Source organism: Nansenia antarctica (genome assembly GCF_963989245.1).
Source record: "Nansenia antarctica genome assembly, chromosome: 7".
NCBI classification, from domain to species: domain Eukaryota; kingdom Metazoa; phylum Chordata; class Actinopteri; order Argentiniformes; family Microstomatidae; genus Nansenia; species Nansenia antarctica.
This window is the reverse complement of record NC_137677.1, coordinates 46,346,937-46,354,266: the sequence shown is the minus strand read 5'-3', so window position 1 is coordinate 46,354,266 and position 7,330 is coordinate 46,346,937.

The following is a 7,330-nucleotide window of genomic DNA, read 5'->3' as shown; positions in this document are numbered from 1 at the left end:
GCCCTTATTCCTGCTGCTACTGGGCCTCTTTGGTCTGAGTGGGGTTATGGCATGCTGGGTAAAGTCTGGCCTTTTCATGGCAAAGATAAGGCTCAGGAATGGCAGCCAGAACCGGCCTACTTCTGACCTGGGGAAGTTGAACCTGGGCCACATCCGGATGCCAGTAGAAAACCGATGTGGGACAGATCTGGGCCATCATTTCTCGGCTGACTGGGCAGTTATAATACATTTTTAATAAAAATACATGTTGTCGTTGGGTGGGGGTGATGTGCTCCCAGGGTTTAGTGCAGGTGAGGATCCTGGCAGCTGAGTTTTGGACATAATTGTAGCCGGTTTAGGGCCTAGCTGGAAACACCAAGAAGGACTCCAGACAATGATCCAGACGGGAGGTGACAAAAGCATTTTTCCAAAACAAAAAGAAAGTTTCAGCGGAGGTATCAGAGAGTGAGGGTCGGAGACGGGAGATGGTTTTGCGTTACGGTTGGAGTTGCCATTTCCTTGGCGGCTCCTTGGTGCCTCCCTCTGGTGGCCCCTGGTGGCCCTGGGACACCCTCTGTTCCTCTCCTCATTATGGACTTGATGCGTGTCACCTATGTGTGTGTGTTTGGCACCTGTCTATTTATGTCTTCACTTCCCAGCAGTCCTTGCTGGTTGATCTCTTTGTCAGTTCTAAGTATATGTTCCTGGTTTGTTATTTTGTCTGCCTTGCACAGGAATTGTGAGCTGCTCTAGCCGGTGGTTCTGGGTAGAACCTGGTGTCAGTCCGGTCTACAGTATTCACACAGGTTTTGAGCAGCATTCACTCTGTGGGGCTTCTGTCTTGTTTAGCACAGTCAGGAAGAGGGTTTCTTCCTGTGGCTTTCATGTCAGGTTTCTGTCTGTTTTAGTAAAGTGTCCTTAGTTGTGCCAACCGCTGCCTGCTGTCATTCCTTCATCCTGCACCGCACCCGGGTCCGCTGCACACACCTCATCGTTACAGTTTTGAGATGGAAGAAGGCAGACTTGGTGACTGACCGTAAGTGTGGTTCAAAGGAAAGGGGTAGGTCGAGCAAGACCCCCAGGTTCCTGACCTCCGAGGAGGGGCAAATGGAACAGCCGTCAATGGTGAGGATGAGGTTACTGATCTTTTGAAGGAGGGTCTTGGGTGCAGTAATAACACAGAACTCGACAACCATGAGTTCTGTTTTATTACTGTGGAGTTTGAGAAGGTTGGTGGTCATCCATTCTTTGTTTTCATGGAGGCAGGAAATGAGGGAGGGGGTCTAGTCCTACTAGCCCTAATGGTGAGACAGCCAAACCATAATCCATGATTTCTGTCTAAACAGGTCCACTTGTTTGTTTAGGCATCATGACTATGACTTTGCATTTGGTTACTAGTAACCCTAAAGATGCAGTCACTCTACGTGTGTATATGACTGCCGACCCAGCCTAGATCTCTCTTCACACACTTCTCCAAGCGTCAGGATTAGCTGTCCCTCCTGAAGCCTCCCCATCCTCCTGTCAGTTGTTTTTTTATTATGATACACTTTGTTCTTCCGGTCTCCGGACCGGCGTCGGGCGTTTCCGCTCATCAATGCACAGATGGGGCTTGGCCCCAAATGCGTCGTGCGAGTGTGGCGCAGAGGACCAAACCGCAGACCATGTTATCATGGATTGCCCGGTGTACCACCCACCCAACGGGATGCATGGTCTGTCGGTATTAGATGACGAGACGATGACGTGGCTTCTGGAGGGGTGTCCAGAAATATAGCCCGGGTGAGCCCCTCAACCAGGTTTCGGGGTGGTAAAAGGATAGCCCCTCGGCCCCGAGCCTGGTGGAGTGGAGTAAACAACAACCCATACGCCGAAGAAGAAGAATTATACACTTTGTTTATCAGGTCTTATGTCCTATGTTTTAATTATGTTTGTTGTTTTTAAAATGTAAGGATGTCGTTCATAGTTATCATTGTGAACTGGACATGTACAGTATACTCATGTCCCTAACCCTAACCCTATTACAAACTCACAATCGTCAAGGATAGAGCATGGCCACCTGAACAGTTTGATGGCAAATAGGGGTAGGTGTGTGGCAAGTGCACATGGGCCGTACCCTGGCTTGTCCAGGGGTACAGAGGCTTTTGTATCTTGGTGGCCTGGTGGGGGCTGGATGGGTCTGGCTCTGGTGGGGGCTGGATGGGTCTGGCTCTCTGTTCACACTGCGCAGTTTGCTGATTAGGAGCCTAGAATGAACCCCCCCCCCCCGACACAGGAGCCAAGGCTGTCACCCCTGAGTGCTCTGTCTGTCACCGTCTCGCTGTCCACAGAGAGTCAGAGGTATGTGGTGATTGTGAGGATAGAGTCAGATGAGGCAAGGTGTGTTTGATACTCAAATCAAAATGTCATCTCTCAGAGTGTGAAGCTCCTTTCTTGTGATTTGGTGTGGTTCCCGCGGTGCAGCGGAGGAAGAGTCAAGACTCAGCAGGAAGTGCGCTCTTTGTTTCCGAGCCTGTTGTCAGTCATGGCGGCAGAGGAACCCTGGGACAGTATTATTATTCAGCAGGAGGTCGAGCCTCACATCCCCTCATTACACACACACAGAGAGGAACAAAGTCTTAATCCTCCAGTCCCCCCACCTGTACAGACGCACACACACACATACACACACATACACACACACACACACACTCACACACACACACACACACACACACACACACACACACACACACTCACACTCACACTGCCTTACAACTGAGCTGATTCCGTCCTCTCAACCCCCCCCCCCCTGCCTGCTCCATCCCCTACTGTCCCCGACACCTGAGCAGTGCTAGCTGTCGACCGGCAGACACACAGAGTGTGTGTGTGTGTGTGTGTGTGTGTGTGTGTGTATGTGAGGGAGTGTGTCTGTATAAATATAGTAGTGGGTATAATGACTCCTGCCACAGAGAGTTTGGCAGGTACAGCTTAGCACCGTCTGCATCTATAAGGAAACCAAAAACAGGTAGTACGACCATGAAGATTCTAACGTCCCTCTCTCTCTCTCTCTCTCTCTCTCTCTCTCTCTCTCTCTCTCTCTCTCTCTCTCTCTCTCTCTCTCTCTCTCTCTTGCTTTCTCTCGTTAGGACTGTGAAAGTGTGTTTTTTCCCCTGTGCTGAACCGAAAGCCACCATCCTCTCCTTTGTTCTTTCTCACCAGGTAAGTCTCCCTCTCTGTGTTTCTCTCTCCATATACAGTATCTTTGTGTGCGACTGCAAATATGCTGCGTCACTGTGCCCGTTTCAGCGGCATATAGAGAGTCTCTCCATAGGGGAGCTACACTGCTACAGGAAGCAGTGGCATAATTGCTCCTCTATTATCTCTACTGTCACTCTCTCTGCTAATGTAAATGTACTGTATGTTATCTGCCACAGGATAGTTTGTTTGATTGATTGTGTGTGTGTGTGTGTGTGTGTGTGTGTCATCTGTGTGTGTGTGTTTCATCTGTGAGTGTGTGTGTGTCATCTGTGTGTGTGTGTGTCATCTGTGTGTGTGTGTGTTTCATCTGTGTGTGTGTGTGTGTGTGTGTCATCTGTGTGTGTGTGTTTCATCTGTGCGTGTGTGTGTGTCATCTGTGTGTGTGTGTGTGTGTGTGTCATCTGTGTGTGTGTGTTTCATCTGTGCGTGTGTGTGTCATCTGTGCGTGTGTTTGTGCTTGCTTGTGTGTGTGTGTGTGCGCGCACGCGTGTGTGTTTGTTTGTTTGTTTGTGTGTGTATGAGTGCCAAAATGGCAGTGAGGTGGACAGTCTAGACACTATCCATCACATCGTTTTAAGGACAGCTCTCTGGCCATCACACCGTCCAGGTGCAACATAATTGGTGTAGGGAAGAGGGAATTCACACAATTCACCTCTAGACTGAGATTAGAGAGAACAGGAGACTTCCTTTATCCTTTCCTTGGCTGTAGGAAGCTAGCTTTCCCCCCATTTTGGCTGCTGTTCACACATTTCACCACTGCTACCATGTCTCACTATACGCTCGTCTCATATCTACTCACATGCTATGTAGCAGCTAGCAACAGCAGTGAGGAGCAGAACCAATCCACTGACACCACACAGGGTGATGGGCTGTATGAGTGAGTCAGGGCTGATGCTTTAGTAGTCGTGAGAGTATGGGTCTCTATCTGCCTAGATTGTAGTCTCTCAGCAACTGAATCAATCTCTCTTTCTCTCTCGCTCTCTCTCTCTCACACGTGCACGCACACACACACACGCACACACACACACACACACACACACGTTCTCCCTCTTTCTCTCTCTCTCTCTCTCTCTCTCCTACACACACCCTCTCTCTCTTTCTCTCTCTCTCATGACAGAAAGCAACAGTGACATTTCTCGATAGGTCTGATTGACCTTTTCTTATTGGTTTAGCCTCTCCCACTCAGTACTCCCGTCATGCTGAAGCGTTGGCAGCCATTTTTTTCCTTGTGTGTTGTGGTCGTCTTTGTGAGCACGTCACAGCACCAACCAGTGGGGAGAGGACTCAGAGGGTGAGTGGCCCACAGCTCTGAACAAGCAAGCCCTTCATTAGGGGAGGAAACAGCCTGCCTCGGAACCAGAGACCAAGCCAACTCCACTTCTTACTGACACGATAGCAATTAGACCCTCAGAAGCTGGCTGACTGTCTGACTGCTTGGCAAAGACGGGGACTAGACTGCACTGTGTGTGTGTGTGTGTGTGTGTGTGTGTGTCGGTTTGTGTGTGTGTGTCGGTTTGTGTGTGTGTGTCGGTTTGTGTGCCTGTGTCTGCTTAAACCTCTCAGAAACCTTGATGTATTGGTATTTTTACCTCAAAGGATTGACTACCCTATGTTCACATGACTCAGTGAAAAAAAAAAGACACAAAGAGCCTTGCGTTGCTCTTAGGAGAGCCCAGTCTCAGCAGATGGGCTACATTTCTCATATTTGCCCTTGTCCCCTCCTTTGTCATGTGTGCTCTAATAGTTGTATGTATAACGGCAGAGGTGACTGTTTACTGTGTAGAAACAGAGAGATTGGAGAGTTCTTTCATTCTCAGCCACTGCAGCAAGGGAAAGCAATGATGTAATGGCCTAGACAGGGCCCCCATGGCACTCTTTCTCTCTCCCTCTCTCTCTCCCTCTCCCTCTCTCTCTCCCCCTCTCACTGTCTCCCATGGTAATATCAGACAGGCAGCAACACTTCCGCCTCTAGAGAGGTCCTGCTCTTTGCGGGGAAGTCACAGGAATGAGAGGCGTACTGGACAGTTTTTATTTCTGTTTTGAACAGTCATCCCTTGACGGGGAGCACGATTACATGCTCGTCTTTTCTGATCCCCTGTCTGTTCTGAGATATCTTACAGAGGGAATACCAGGACGATGGAGTGTGGTCAGTTGGGATCGGCCTCTGATGGGCAGTTATACTCTCCATCTGATTATCAAATCCACTGTGCTATGTCCACGCGGATGAAACCAGAGAACAGGTGGCTGTTCTGGTGCCTGTCTTCCTATAGCACCTTGCACAGTAGATCGTTATGAAGGCAGAACTACCTCTGCCCCGGGTACTTTCTCTACATTACTGTCTCGTATCTACTCACTGTAATGCAGTAAGCTGCTCTCCACTGGAGGCCTGGTGGGTTTAGATCATCCTTATTCTATATGAGGTCAACTGCCCCCGGTGGTGAAGATGTATGTATGCACTTTTCTTTTAATGTATTTTTTTATTGGGTATATTTCAAAACACGTACTGTATGTGAATATGTATAGAACCAACCTTTCTTTCAACATACTAACACATTTAAAGACATGCAAACAGTACCAACAATGTAAAAACAGAACATGAGAGCAAATGAAAAATTAAATAAAGACTACATTTTTATTTTTATTTTGTATAAATAATAAAAGTCTAAGGCTTCCAGTTTCTACAGAGTTGGGGAAGGTCAGGGTCTCAATGTAGGACAGGATAGGGTCCCATATGAGGTGAAAGAGTATATAGAGTAGAGTATTTAATTGGAGGAAAGTATTTAAGTGGAGGAGAGACAGGAAGTCCTTCAACCTGGAAAAAGAGCTCGGAGGGCTAGAACTCTTCCAGTGTAATAAGGCAAAAGCAACCACACTAGCACACTTTGTGTTAAGTCTGGTCACTAAAGCGGACGTCCCAAAAATTGCCATCAAAGGACATGGTTGTAAATCAATATTGAGAGCTCTGGACATAGTGTCAAAAAAGGAAGACCAGCATTCTTTTAATTCTGGCCAGGAATAAAACATTATGTGTATGTATACACTTGGTCATGATATACAGTATATGTCTGTTATCACAGGCCAGTGCAGGACGTCACCCTGGGTGATCCACGTGGCTGCTCCAGGAGAGGACGGGAGGCTGAGCAATAAGCATGATTAATAATATATATGAGCTAATAGAGAATTATCATCTTCAAAAATGAAATGCCGTGGCCTGGGGTGGTCCAGTGGTCTAGCACCACGGTCTACAGTGTACACATATGCCCATGTCGGCATGGGTTCGAATCCGGCCCATGCCCTGCTAATATGCCCTCTCTTACTTTCCTGTCTGTCTTCACTGTATCTGTCCAATAAAATGAAAAATATGAGTGGGACTGCCCCACTCAGACATAAAAAAAAAAAAAATGAAATGCCTTTCGTCCTTTACAGTTACAACCCTGCTACTCTGAACTTCTCTGGAGTTTACTACATGACTGTACTGTATGTACTTGCTGAAACAGCTGTATATATTACTGGGGCCGGAAAACCTCTGTTGTCCTTACTCTTTTAGAGTAAGCCGTCTTGTATTAACCCCCCCAAAACAAGCTTTTTATCATTTTGTTTGGAATCGTCCAAGGCTGCAAACTAGCTTTTTCTGCAGTTCAAAGGCAGTGAGAGATTGATGTGTCATCTCTTCTTTGGGGGGAGAACATTGCTAACCTCACGGCTCAGCCACATTGTAAATTCATGAGCCCTCAGATTTTCTCTGCAAAAGAAATGCAAGTTCATCTGAACCCCCACCCCCGCCCCCCCGGTGGGCTGCATTAAACATGGGCTGACAGGTGGCTTCTGAAGAGAGTGGTCCAGGGGGGGTGCGGACTGTGGTTGTAGGGATGGGGGTGGGGGTGTGCAGGGGGTGTGGGTGGAGGGGCCGTTGGATGCAGAGCTGAATTATGGATGAGCTTAAGGCAGCGGCAGGACCTTCAAGTTATGGAGGGAAAATGTCTGCAGGCCCTATGGCCCTATGATCCTCAGAAAATCTATTCTAAAACTGTACCCCCCCCCCACCACCACCACCACCACTACTTCCATTATCTGACCATCACCACCACTCCCACCACTACTCAAACAGACATTAGCC